Source organism: Mustela erminea, chromosome 10 (genome assembly GCF_009829155.1).
Source record: "Mustela erminea isolate mMusErm1 chromosome 10, mMusErm1.Pri, whole genome shotgun sequence".
NCBI lineage: Eukaryota > Metazoa > Chordata > Mammalia > Carnivora > Mustelidae > Mustela > Mustela erminea.
In genome coordinates this window covers 7,872,856-7,887,991 of record NC_045623.1, presented here as the reverse complement: position 1 = coordinate 7,887,991, position 15,136 = coordinate 7,872,856, and the positions used below count along the sequence as shown (strand labels likewise).

Genomic DNA, 15,136 nt, shown 5'->3' with positions numbered 1-15,136 from the left:
TCCCGGTATAAACTCCTCGGGTATCACCACTACCAGTAAGACTCCCAGGGACCCTTACTTAGGGCTAGGTGTCTTTTTTCTCTTCTCCTATGTTACTTTAGAATTTTACCTTAACTAAAATATACACCACAGACTTTAATTGTCCATTAGACTCTATATCTATCTAGACCCATCTATACCCATAGATCTATCTTTGGGGCTTAGGGTGTCATTTATCTCTGGATCCTCAACACCCAGAATATAGTAGCCTCTCAATAAATGTTAGTAAAGGAAACTCAATCTTCAAAGCTGAATTTAATGTTCCTTTTTTTTTAAAGCACTTCTGCACATTTACTCTTTATAAATAATATCATTATTCATCCGTCTTATCAACTATGCTGTGAATTCAGTCATATTTACCTCCTTTCTTTTTCTATCTTTAAGTGTTCTGTACACCCAGTGGGCTAAACACCCTAACCAAAGAATAATATTTGTATCCCATAAGGAGTAACTATTCACCTCTTTATCTTTTCTACACAAGTTTATGAAACACCATGAGTCTGCATTCCCTACAGCAAAGCCCTTGTCATTTGAGTTTTCTGGTTTGAACTTTGGTTTATTAAAAATAGTAGTTCGTTATTATGGTGTCCATTTGCTGAGGCAACCAAATCCTCTGGGGTTAGTGATAAAAGCTTTAAATGGTACTACATATCTCAAAGATAGGAACATCCGCTGCAATAAAATTATCACCTCAGGTTAGGAAGAAGGGACAGGCCTAAATTGGAGTTGGTGGGGATTAACATGAGGGAAGACAGGAGCAGCTGGTAGGCATTCTACCTCGAGCACATAGTATTCAGAGTTTAAGATTAGCATGTCAGAGACCTTCTTTAAAACCACAAGCTCCTTTCACTCTTTTCAACAGCTGAGGCTTCCAGCTGAGAGACAGAATACTTGCCTATCTTAGAATATTTCCCTGCTCAGTGATTGATATGTTCTCCACTGCTGTTGGGATGTGGGGAAAAAGCACTCTTATATAAATTGCTAGAAGAAATGTGAATTGCTACAGTCTTTTTTGGACAGCAATCTGGCAATTTCTTTTAAAATTAGAAATACACATACCCTTTGACCCAGCAATCCAACTCCTAGGAATCTATCCCACAGAAATAAAGGCATGAGTATGTAGGGAAGTAACAGAGCCAATATTCAGTGAACACACACCGTACAATGTACCAGTCAGCATCTGTTCTGATTGGTCTGTACCTGTGCCATACCGGTTGTTAAATATTTTTAATGCCACCTCTGGATATATAAATAAAATTTTACATAAGTGAGATTTTTTAAATTATGAGCACTTTTTTCCTTACAAACTGTGTGTGTGCATGTGCCTTGCTTCTTTCCAGCCCCCCGTATCCCCAATCAATATTTTTTACTCTTTTGTGCTCATATAATTTACATATAGATATATACACTTATGCACATAAGATTTGGGGAGGCTCATTACTTATTTAAAAAAGGAGACTATATCTATATCTATATCTAATTGATTTTCTCTGTATATTTAGAAATCACTCAGTTAAAACAGAAACTCTAACATTCTTTTTAATTTCCATGTAATATTTATAGTCTGAATGTATTACAGTACACTCAGCCATTCTTAGATTGATAAGCATTTGCTCTGTTTCTGCTTTTCCCTCTATCACAGAGACTGCTGCAATATAACCCAATACATGCTTGGGTTACCAATGTTAGGGAAGATGTTCCTACTGCTGAGGCAAAGCATATGTTAATATTTTAATGAACCCTTTCAATTTGCATTTCTTTGAATTGCTTTTTCCCATTATTGTGTTTTTGCCTTTCTAGTAGCAGTGTAAAAATTTTGTATACTTAAATATTATTTCTCACACGAATTGCAGAAAATACAATTCTGTCTACTTTGTATCATGTATATGGTATCTCTTACTATATAAACATTCATATTTGTTATGTAATCAAAAACCAGTCTTCCCTTTTATGACTTACAGGTTTTCTATCTTGATTGAAAAGTTCTCATCCCAAATCTAGATATATTTGACATTTTTCTACTGAATAGGTAAGAAGAGAGAGTAATAGAGAAAAGGGGAGGGAGAGAAAGAAAAACTATTTCTGGGCTTTCTCTTCAGTTGCTCTAATGCAATTATCTTTACAGAATACCTCTTTTTTAATTTGGAGAAATTGACATTTGTCCTTGTTAAATTTTTTCACCCAAGCATATGGCATGTAATTCCATTTTTTAAAGTCAGGGGTCAGCAAACTACGACCCATTGGCCAAATCTAGCCATGCCCATCATTTCTATCTTGTCAATAGCTGTCATAATGCTACAACTGGAGTTGAGCAGTGGCAGAGTTGAATAGTTGCTATGGAGACCATACATGCCACAAAGCCTGAAATAGTTACTATTTGGTCTTTTACAGAAAAGTTAGCAGATACCTGGCTTAAATTATAATTTATATCCTTGAATAAAATTCTGTGGTTTTACTCATAAGTAGCTTTCTTGTTAAATTTATTCCTATTTTCTAATCTTGATTATAATGGCATTGTTACAATAACATATTTTCCCAAATCTGCTTCCGATTGATTATTGTTATTATATGCAAAATAAGAGTATCACATGTTTTTATGTGCCAGGTCCTGTCCAAAGCACTTTCTACTATCATAATTCCTTTAGTCCTCACAACAAAGCCCACCACTAGTTGCAAGCAACAGCCTTCCAGAAGACTTCACCAGCTTTGCTGTGTGGCCACTGTGTGGCCTCTGATCCTCCATTCTTTCCCTTTTAGACTTTTATTCCCCTTTCTTCTCCCACAATTATTTCATCTCATTCAGTTGTAATGCTTTCCCAATCAAATACACATTTTTTTCTTCTTTCTTTGCTCAGAATTTTAGCTTTGCTCTTTCTTTCCAAAATTTTATTTTTATTTTTTTAAGATTATTTATTTATTTGAAGACTGAGACTGAGATGGGAGCATGAGCAGGGAAAAGGGCAGAGGGAGAAGCTGGATTACTGCTGAACAAGGAACCCAAAGCAGGACTCAATCCCAGGACCCTGGGATCATGACCCAAGTTGAAGGCAGATTCTTAACTGACTGAACCACCCAGGAACCTCCTTTCCAAATTTTTAAGTTGAAAGCTTAGTACATTTTTTCCCATTTTTTAATGCTCTAATACCTATTTTAAAACTACACATTTCCCTATAAAAAATACTTTAGCTATGTGCCACAGATTTTGACAATCTTTTTTTTAACTGTTAATGGTGGTTATCTCTTTTTAATTTAAAATCAGTTAATTAACATATAGTATTATTCGTTTCAGAAGTTGAGTTTAGTTGCATATAACACCCAGTGCTCATTTCATCAGGTACCTTCCTTAATGCCCATCACCCAGGTACTCCATTGGCTCACCCAACTCCCCTCCAGCAACTGTTTCCTATAGTTAAGAATCTCTTATGGTTTATCTACCTCTTCGATTTCATCTTATTTTATTTTTCCTTCCCTTCCTCCATGTTCATCTGTTTTGTTACTTAATCTCCACATGAGTGAAATCATATAGTATTTGTCTTTGTCCAACAGACTTATTTCACTCAGCATAATACCCTCTAGTTCCATCCACATCAATGTAAATGGCAACATTTCATTCTTTTTGATGGCTGAGTAATATTCCATTGTATATATGTACCACATCTTCTTTATCCATTCATTGACATCCTTTATATATTTTTTAAAGATTTTATTTATTTATTTGACAGACAGAGATCACAAGTAGGTAGGCAGAAAGGCAGGCAGAGAGAGATGAGGAAGCAGAGTCCCTGCTGAGCAGAGAGCCCGATGTGGGGCTTGATCCCAGGATCCTGGGATCATGACCCTAGCCGAAGGCAGAGGCTTTAACCCATTGAGCCACCCAGGTAACCCAACATCCTTTAAATTTTCTTTAGTTTTAAATATTTTTCAATTTCCCTTATGATTTTATTTTTAACCCAAATCTTATATATTAATAGTGGAAGAATACAGACTATATGACACTGATTACCATTTACTTCTTTTTAATACCTACTGGTTTGTTCATGTTCTCTATTTCTTCTTATACCAATTTTTGCATTTTAACTTTTTCCAGAAATGTCTTCATTTTATCCAGATTATCAAATTCATTAGCATAAGATTCTTAGTACAACATAATGATTAAGAACAGTTGCATAATTTAATGAATTGGACAAGTTACTTAGCTTTTGTGTTATAAAGGAAAATAATAAAATTTTTTTAAGATTTCATTTACTTATTTGAGAGATGGAGAGAGCAAGAGAGAGCATGAGCGGGAGAACAGGGAGAAGTGGGCAGGGAGCCCAAGGACAGGCTTGATCCCAGGACCCTGAGATCATGAACTGAGTGAAAGACAGATGCTTAACCAACTGAGACTCATAAGATAGGTTTCTCTGAGGATTCAAATTACTTAGAACTGTGCTTCACACATTCTAAACATTTAACTGTTAGTTCTTGTGCTCATTTTATACATCATTATGTATTCTTTGGGATGTATTGAGGCTTCCTTTGTACATGGTCAAGTTTTGTAAATATTCTATGAATGCACAAAAATGTGTATTCAGTGTTGCTGAAAGTTCTCTGTGTAATCATTTGAGCATATTAATTGCATTGTGCAGGTCTTCTATAGCTCAGCTATTTTTTCCTACCTCATTCCAAGAGGTTTGTGTTAAGACTCTGAAACTGCAACAGTTGATTCATCTGTTTCTTCCCATAATAGTTGCATTATGTATTTTGTAGAGTGGCAGATGTCAATATTCATAGCTATTATATCTTCTTACTTTACTATTTCTTTTATTGCAATGTCACTTCTTTCATTGTCTGTAATTATCTTTGATATTTCATCACATTTTAAGATGGCCAGCACCCCATCTTCTTTTGGTTAACACTCTTGTTATTTTTTGTTATTCTAACTTTTTATTTCAGTTTCTCAATCATTTTGTTTTAAATTCTATCTTTTGGACATTGAATGATATTTTTTGAGATTTTCAGTCCAAACTAAGACTCTCTAGTTTTTTTTTTTTTTTTAAGATTTTATTTATTTGTCAGAGAGAGAGAAATCACAAGTAGGCAGAGAGGGAGGCAGAGAGAGAGAGGGGAAGAAGCAGGCTCCCCGCGGAGCAGAGAGCCTGACTTGGGGCTCGATCCCAGGACCCTGGGATCGTGACCTGAGCTGAAGGCAGAGGCTTTAACTCACTGAGCCACCCAGGCGCCCCTCTCTAGTTTTTAATTATTGAGCTGAGCCCATTTAATGAATTACATTTATTGCAATCACTATTATATTACTACTATTTCATTTCACACATTTTATTTCCCAAACTTTTATTTTATTTTTCTCCTTTATTGCTTTCTAATTAAGAGAATAATTTTTTTGTAATTGTTTGAACTTTATTATGTTCTATTTTTATTTTCAGAGATTGTCTTCAACCCCAGATTCAAACATAATATTTCTCAAACTTATTGCTCTCTATATCTTCCTTTCAATGAGACAATAACTCTAGCATGCCCTCTCGTTTCTGTGGCTTTTTCTACCACTTTCTTATAAGGTCGATATTATCTAGAATTTCAGTTCTGGGTTACATTACAAACATCCCAGCTTGGGTCTTAAGACAATGGGCATACCTCCTCTGTGCTTCATTGCCCCTTGGCACCAGCTAGAAACTATAGAATCCCAGCTGTGACCAAGTAGTGATAGTGCCCTAGTAGATGGCAAAACAACATGATAAAGGGAAGTAAGATCCCTGATAAAACTGGAATATATGACATATATAAACTGGTATATATAACATATATAACTGGTATATATAACATATATGTATATGTGTGTAATATGTGTACATTTCATACAGACACATATATAATATATGGAATTAGCTTTACAAAGTATGGTCTTCTAATCACTGGGGTTTTCAGAGAACTTTTCAAGGAGGTCACAGATGAAAACTATTTTCATAATAATACTAAGACATTATTTGCAGTTTTATTGTGTTAGCAGTTGCACTAATATGCAAAAGAAAGGGTGGGTAAAATTGTTTAACACAAAACAAGGGAGAACACTGAACTGTAATAGAAGTCATTTTCTTCACTGAAACACTTGTAAAAAACAAAAAATGCTCTTTCACTTAAGAATATCCTACCGAAGCAGCAAAAATAATAATAAATTTTATTAAAACTTAACCCTGAGCAAGTGTTTTTAATATTTTCTTGGACGAAATACAAAATGTGCAAAAAGTACTTCTGCTGTGTATGAAGGTAAGATGGTTGTCTTGAGGAAAATCAGTTGTGTGACTGAATTGAGAGTTGAACTACCTGATACATATATACACAGGAAAATAACTGACAACATTTCTTGCCAAAGATAAAATATAATTTTAACAAAAATAGAATTTTTTTTAAATTTTTTATTTTTTATAAACATATATTTTTATCCCCAGGGGTACAGGTCTGTGAATCGCCAGGTTTACACACTTCACAGCACTCAATAATCTGAGCTTGACCCCTTCCTCATACTTAAAACCTTTTCTGATGAAACTGGTAATGATATTAATGATGCAATTTTTTGGATAATGTAAAATGATTTATCAAATTTTGGAAGATCTGCAAACTCACTGAACCAGTATTTTCCATATTACCAATGCCTGACATTACAAAATGATCTCTGGGTAAATGATCCCTTCAAAGTGCACAAGTAATCAATGGATGTTAGTGAAACAGAGTATGTGAGGTTCATTGACATAGTTTCAGAATTCACATTGCAGATAACATTTAAAAGCATACCACTTGTCAAGTTTTGTGGTACTACAGAAGAATATCCATAATTATCTGAAAAGACTATTGAAACACTCTTCCTTTCCCAACTACGTATGAGACTATAGGTATGGGGCTAGAGTTTCCTCACATACTTCAACTAAGAACAATATATTACAGATTGAGTGTCAAAGCAGAATATGAGAATACATATTTCTTCTAAGACAGACATTAAAAATATTTAGAAAACTCAAAATATTGTTACTATACTTCTTTGTTTTTGAAAATATATTTTTATAAGGTATATTATTCTTAACATGTAATAAATTTATTACTGTTATTTAAAACAAATTGATGAATGTTTTCAGCTATCACTTTTAATTACAAATATGGTAAATTTAGATATAATTCAGATGTTCTAATATATACTATATAGACCCACATATAACCAATATATATACACAAATGCTATTTGGGGACTACAATAATATTTAACAGTGTTAAGGGGTCCTGAAACCAAAAAGATTGAGACTAGCTGATATACAGGGAGATATTCTCAAATCACTGGGTACAACACTATACAAATATCCATTAAATTCAGCTGGTGTGTGTAATAGTATAATTCAAGTCTTCTGTGTCCTTAGTAACATTTGACCACTAGATTCAACAGTCTTAAAATGGATAACAAGATCTCCCACTACAAGTTTAATTTTTCATAATTTTCTTATATTTTAATTATTTTGTATTGCATGTTTAGCTCCGTGATTTGAAACACACTGATTTTTTTACTGTTATACATGTTCATAAACTGCACCACTTAACATATGTATGTCTCTGCTTACCCTGTTTTATATCTTTTAACTTACCTTTTCTGATAATAATAGTATGACTCATGCTTTCTTATAATTTGCATGTACCTAGTATACTTTTATTTTTAAACTTGGGTCATCACCTTGAGTTGTTACTTGTAAATAACTTGTAACTGGGTTTTGTTTCTTAACCAAAGCAGATTATCTCTGTCTTTTAATAGAGGGATTCAGTGTTTCTTCTTAGTGTCTAACAGTTGATATAGTTGACATTATGCTTTCCATGGTACTTTATGTAAGCTATTTATTTTACTTTGCAGTTTTATACTGATCAGCTGTTTTAAACAGGGCAGACATATTAAGACATTCAGTAAGAAGAAACTTGGAATCCATAAAGAGACAACTTTGAGCAGTTAGGTCAAATAAAATAATTCATCAAGATTTAATAAAAATGTGTTCCTTGAGTATCTGTTTTTATTCTTGTAGATATCATCTGTGAGAGACAAAGATTCCCATTGTGCCTCAATCTCAAAACACCATGCCACCTGAGATGATAATACTGACCATGATAATTTTGGCCAAGCATTGTTCTAAGTGGTGTATAGCCAATATTTCTGTTAATCTTCACAATAACATATGAGATAGATACTATGTTAGCTCCTTTAACACATAAGAAAACTGAAACTCAACAAAGTGACTTGTTCATAGTTATATAATTTATATGTTTGATTAGGAATTAAAACTCTACTTCTAAAGTTGGAGATTAGAGGATAAACAAAAACAACTTTTGCCAAAGACCCAAACTGAAAGAATGTGGATTAAGTGCAAACAAGCTTTCTCACCACTTCCCACCCTCCTGGATTGCATGGAAGAAGGAAGGGGAGGGCGTACAGCGGAGATGAGTGTCAAGGGTTATACGGCTTCACACCTCCAGGCAGGTTTCAGATGTGCTGTTGGAGAAGGTGGATCAAATCTTTTCCAAGCAAGAGAGAGAGTAACTACCATCAGTTGGTCTGAACAGGTGCCACCGTGGCCATAAAGGCTGAGTATCTTTCATTCAGTGTTCCATAATTGGCTTTCAAGGCAGTTTACAAAGTTCCATCTTCTAACAACTGTTCAAGTCTTGGCTCTTCCCCAGCCTGCGCTTTCCCATGTGTCACACTCATTCCTTCTGTGGCTCCACCAGGAGAGACAGCCTCTTGGGGGTATTTCCACATTAACAAACAGCAGTCTGGCCACGTCATGGCAGCACCTTTATTTTTGTGCTAGACTGTAAGTCTTTTTTAAATTGTTGAAGCTGCATAGCCATGCTGTAATTTAAGCAATATTCCCAAAAGAGTTAAAAAGTAAGCTTAGAGCCACAGAATTTATAATCACATACAGATACTACATTAATGATCATCAAATCCTACTACTTTGTATTACAGATGAAATCCTGAGGCCCAAAGAAGAGAAGTCAGGATGAACCATGTTAATGCCCCACTTGAGGCCTTTAATTTTGCTTGGCATTAAAGTTTCTTTGGGACTTTAGAGAATTTCTCTTGGGCCCTAGAGCCCTTGACTTTTACAGACAACCTGAGGAAATTGATTGTTTGGGTCCTCACTCCAGCCCCCTACCCCAGCTCAGGACAGCCAAGAACTAACTGGTATAAAGGTACAAAGTTCAGGGCTTGGGTTTTGTTTTTGTTTTTGTTTTTTTACAAAATCACCTTCATAATAGGTCATTCGTACCCAAATACAAGTCTAGGAGTTTGCTTCTGGGATACGCACCTGGGGCAGGAGGTGATGTGCCCATGCTTACACCTCTGCTCAGAGGCAGAACCAGGACAGAAGTTACTGCTTCCTAATTTGGTATGTTTTTCATCTGTTTGTAGGAATTGCCTAAATTTCAACTGCAAGAAGTAATGCTAAGGTTACCCAGTCATATCTACCCAGACCTCATTTACTTCGATTTCTTGCAGAACTGCTGCCACTGAAGTGAGTTGGTATTCTGCCATTGGCCTCTCTGAGGGATACAATAAAGAATGTTATAACACTATTGGGTTTATGGTAGCTAGGTGACCAAAAACAACATCCACCACATTATCCATTCCCCTCTGTGAAAACCTATGGAAGAAATTTTTATTAGACCTCAATACCAGGAAACTCTTTGCTGCTTCTAACAACTCAGTGGTCTATCTATTATATGGTCAGAAAGAATGTTGTACTTCATACTTTCTCTTTTTAGTTTGGCCATTAGGAAGTTCAGAGGCAAATTTGCAGATCATATTCAGTAACCATGCTGCGCCTTATGGCGTGTCTGTTACTGACTTTTTCTCTACCTTCATTTAACATTCCACACTATTTGTCTCTGCCTTAAACTATTCATTTCTCCATTGTATAATATATCATCTTCCAGCTCTCCCCAGACTGAAGTGAAACAGAGTGTTAAAGAGTCAAGATGATGACAGTCTATTCTGTAGCTATAGCCCAAAATAATTTTATTTCAGGAAAACCGTTCTGCAAATACTGGCTTAAAAGTGCTACATACTGTTCCCTCCTCATATTATGGTAAATAAGCTTTCCACTGATTATTTTTAAAGATTTTTAGTAATGACTGTGTTTTCCCAAAAAGTACCTCTACAGAATTACTGTGTGTGATACAACACAAATACAGAGACTTTCTGTGTTTAAATCATTGCAATATAATTTTCCCAGGGCTTATTTTTAAAATTTGTTTCCTGCATCATTAATATAGCAAATGTTTTCCACTTCTATTACATTTACTGCAATTTGTACTCATTAGGCAAAACTTCCTAGTAAATATTCCCAGCATTTCTGTAATATTGGTCACAACAAGTAAAAAGGACTTTCATCCTAAACCATTACCGGATTTGTACCTTCTTTAGTGAAACATAACTGATTGCAATTCAATTGCCAGGGTCCTCTTTTCAAAGGTAAAAAAAAATATTTTAAAAATATTTAAAGACAGTTAGAGATATTTCCTTGACTAATACTTACCTCATACTAAGAGGTAGTCCAAATAATGATAGCAAACACTTACTTGACACTTCCTATATACAATGTACTATTCAAAGTTCTTTACATATATTAACTCATCCGATTTTCATAATGACCCTTTGAGATAGTTCTTTTTTTTAATCTCCATTTTATATACGAGGAAACTGAGGCCCCCAAAGATTAAGGAACTTGCCCCATATGTTTCCTCTTTACATGGAAAGGGTGGGTGAAAGTGGCAAGAAGTAGAGTCACAGAGAACTTGAATTGTTTTTGGTTGTCATACAAAAGAACACTGGAATTGCCAACATGGTATTCATGTTTCTAGATCACAAACCCAAATTTAGTACTTCTGTTCTCTATTTATACCCTTGGTTTAGAAGAACCTTCACATGTTTTCTGTTTTCCCTGAGAGACCTCACAGGAATCAGAATTTCTAAGTCCCATGGTCAAATGTTTGTTGAATAAAATAAATTTTTCAAGTGTTTATAGAAATCAGGAGCAAAAGATGGTGGACAGTGATCACTGACAATAAACAGTCCAGTAATAGGAAAGGATCATTCAATCGAACAGGATCATCAACAAAACACTTTATCTATCTATCTATCTATCTATCTAACATCCTGTTTTGGGAAAAGTATAAAGTAAGTAAATAGTTATAATTATTCTTTTGGGGGAAGTTTATGAAATAAAAAATGCATGAATATCAGTATTACTTATGAAAATTAAGCAAATAATGGCTATAAAGAGGAAATAGCTATTTTATTTGTGTTATGGCTGCACTTTGCTTCCAGTAGAATGAAGGAGTAATTTCCCTACTAGATGCTAAGACTAAAACCAAGTTGGTCACTGACATACTCTGTCAGCTCTAACACTTTGCTGCATATCTCTAAAATGTCCTCACTCCAGAACAATGTTCAGTAACAGTAGCATGCTGCCCTTTTGAGTCTTACAATTCACATGAGACCCAGAAGAATGGAAATATCTAGTCTCCTAATTCTCTTGACTACTCCTTGGCAGGTGACACCTATGTAAACTTCTCATCTATGGCTCACAGAGTCTCCCCGTGGAATGTTAATCAGGAATTCTTTGAAAAGAAACAGGAAAAAGGAACATTCCAGGCAATGGGTAAAGCTAAAGGATGAAAGAGTTAAAAGCAGGATTAGGATAATGAAGGTGTTGAATATATCTGCCTAAAATTACCTAAGAGAAAGGATGGGAAAATAGAAAATTACAAAAACTTGGGTGCATATTAACATGGTCCCTTGATAGAGAGCATGAAGTATTAAAATGGAGATAATGGCAAGTCAGTGAGGGGCCCCAGTCACCAGGCCTAGGACAGTTCCCCTCAGGTGGCAGTCCATGTAATAACTATCTTCCTTAATGAAGACAATGATGGCAATGTAATTTTAAAGAAAGCAAGGATGATGCACTCTGATGTCAAACAGAGAAATAGCTTTGACAGTTTGTTCCTTTTCATTGTGTTTGGAGTACATGAAAGAGATAAAAATTTAACAGAAAGCATTTAAAACACACACGCGGGTCTTCAAAAATGCTAAGGGGAGTAGTGAGTGGCTCAGTTATGGTCAGAAATGAAGCTGGCCAGTAGGAGAGCTGTGCAGTTGTACCCATATCACAACTTAGCTTGAATATCACAGTTCTGAAGTCAGCCTCCTGCTCTCACGTTCCAAGTAACTCCCACCATATTCTCTGGCTCTCAATATCTACTGTGAGACCTAATTCTACTCTATAGCCACACACGCATCAACTGCACCTAACCTCCCCATCACGCTGTTGTTATCTTCCAGCTCATCTGGATTTCACCAAAGTAAAATGACTGATCATTTCCTAGTAGATACATCTCTCTAGAAATTCTCAGAGAATTTTTGCAATATGAATATGGTTAAAAGGCTTTTTGCATACAGCACTGCGAAAAATGGAGGAAAAGGATTTGTCAGGGAAGGTAAGATCAAGGCATGGGGTTTTTCCTGGGTGCTCTTGCATACAAAAAAACTTGTATTTTTAAGTAATGAGAAACAAAAAACAATTATAATAATCTTGCATTATACCTGTGTAGTTTTGGAAATTTTTATAACTTCAGCATCTGTAAATACTTGGGAAATGGCAATAAGATACATAGTACATTCACTATCAAAAAGAAGATGACCCACGACCTCAGAGTTGTATATTATAAAAAAACTGAGAGCTATTCGAATGTTAATTATACCACTGACTCAGCAGCTTAATATATTAAAGAAGCTTATGTGGGTGCCAGGAATGGGACTAGTTAAAGAGAAGGAAAATTCAAGCTAAGAAACAGCCATTGGCTTTTAACACATTCAGAGAATATAGAGAGCTGTGAACCATCAGAAGAAATAACCAGCAAATGATAGGATAATTGCAAACAGATGTATCTGAAACTTCTAGTGGGATTTAGAATTGTGGATTTTATCAGATGGTAATTTATCCTGGAACAAATGTCAATCAATGACCTATCCCATTCCAAAACCAGGATTTATTTCCATGGTTTGCCAAAATATCATAGGAGAACAATTATTATTGAGACAGTAACCACTCTCTCAAATAAATGGAATATTCAGGGAATGAGTCATTCTGTTTAAAGGATACTAACTGGTAAACTGAAAATTATCCAGAGAACCCTTGCAATTCTCATCTATATTTTTGGAAATGATTTCCTGTGATTTTCCATAGAGGATGGTGAACATAATGGAGTGTTCTTGCTGTTGGGAAACGTGATGTCTCACTGTTTCTCACCACTCAGGACTCCAAAAGGAAGGTGTAAAAAACTGAGCTTCCTGTATCCTGGTCTCAAGATGACCCTCAAGTCATCTTCTGAGGGTCCTAGCATTGCCCATGCCCAGGGACACCATTCACACTGAAAACCGGGCTCCAGAGAACCAGTCCCATCATGAATGGGATCCCTTGGGAAGACATTACTCTCTGGCAATGTTACTCATACTGTTTTAAATGAATGCCTGATGTTCATTTATTCGTTTCTATTGTTATGTGCCTTTTTTTCTAAAGGCAAGAGGCTGGGGGTGTCTGGGTGGCTCAGTAAGTAAAGCAGAAGGCTGAGGAGAGGCAAAAAAGAATGGATATGATGAATCCAGTTGGTCTTTAGTAGTATCTTAAGCAAGGGTCATTTTGGAGACATTTGGCAGTGTCTGGAGATATTTTTGGATATCATAACCAGGGGGTTGCTACTGGCATCCAGTAGGTAAAGGCCAGGGATGCTGCTCTACAAGACAATCCCCTACAGCACAGAATTATCTAGCTCAAAAATGTCAACAGTAATGAAACAGAGAAATCCTGGTCTACCAGGATTTTATTCATTTTGGTTGATTATTTACTTTAATAGACTATCAAATGGTGTGTTTATTTCACATATGAAGAGTTAATTCAAAGAAAGGAATCATCTTGGGAAATGGGAGGAAGGTAATAGTTGGAGGGTGGGAAAAGAACTGTTTTTTTTTTTTTTTTTTCCAAAATTGAATACCTGCTATATTGAGAGAGTTGTGTGTGGTCCATTGCTCACTTTATCATTTTTACTAATCCAGAGAACTTTGAGACACATTTTTCCTACACTTTCTTTATGAGTAGACTCTTCAACTAAGTAATTAACTCGAGGAATTTGTAAGCAGCTCTATAGATAAAATGAATTTAAGAGGCAGAGCTAGAGGACATATTTAGATCTCTGACAGAATAGTAAAAGAATCCACTCAGTTAAAATCAAAGAGCGTCTAAGACATGAATGATCACATTTAGCCTTCAGTCTCATGGAGCTGGCTCTTTTGCCATGTGGGAGAAAATTCTTTTAATTGCTCAATCACGAGAACAGCCAGCTCCTCAATGCAGGACCCCTAAGCCGGTTGCACACACATTCTGAGTCCTGTCTTGGATTTCTAACCTGTGGTCTAAGCCTATGGTCTCAAAAAGACTGTTAGAGGGGAATGAAAAACACATTTGTTAATCTGCATGACATTAGCCCTGACCACCCTGCAATTGGACAAAAACTATGAGTGCCAGGCATCTGCAAACTCACAAACACCAGGATGCCAGGATGTTTTTCTGACTAAGTAGGATGCTCTAAAGTTTTCAATTTTAGATCTGAAATGTGCCAACCAGCAATACTGGCTGTAGTAGTGTTCTAGGGCATTTAGATTACTATCCTTTAGATCTGCAAAGATATGTGTTGTGCTGGCTCTTATGTTACTATTTCTCTAGTTTTGAGGTCACCATAAGGGGTAAGGTTTTGCTGTTGGTGAGAGTCTAGTCCAACATTGCCACAATGAATGGTCCAGAGAAGAAGAAAATGCACAAAATCCAATTAGTGGTGTTTCTTCTATAAAATTGCTGGTTATTACTCAAATGATTTAAAAATATTATACATAAAAGACCACGAGGAAGAAAGATTGAAAGAAAACACTACAATCTACATGTTCATATTTTCTACTCAGTTTCTTATCTTTAACTTTTAACTCTTATCCTTGCCTTGTCTCCGAGAAGGCTTTTCTTAT

The 15,136-nt window shown here is 35.6% G+C and overlaps 1 long non-coding RNA gene across 1 annotated transcript in view; it reads left to right on the top strand.

The window, feature by feature from the left end:
* The window catches only part of LOC116567934, a 68,759-nt gene extending 56,203 nt beyond the window's left edge, over nucleotides 1-12,556 (top strand). Inside the window, exons 2-3 of the long non-coding RNA XR_004276438.1 lie at nucleotides 9,476-9,578; nucleotides 12,407-12,556. This is a non-coding gene — a long non-coding RNA (uncharacterized LOC116567934). The remainder of the gene's footprint in view (nucleotides 1-9,475; nucleotides 9,579-12,406) is intronic.
* Nucleotides 12,557-15,136: the final 2,580 nt, after the last annotated feature.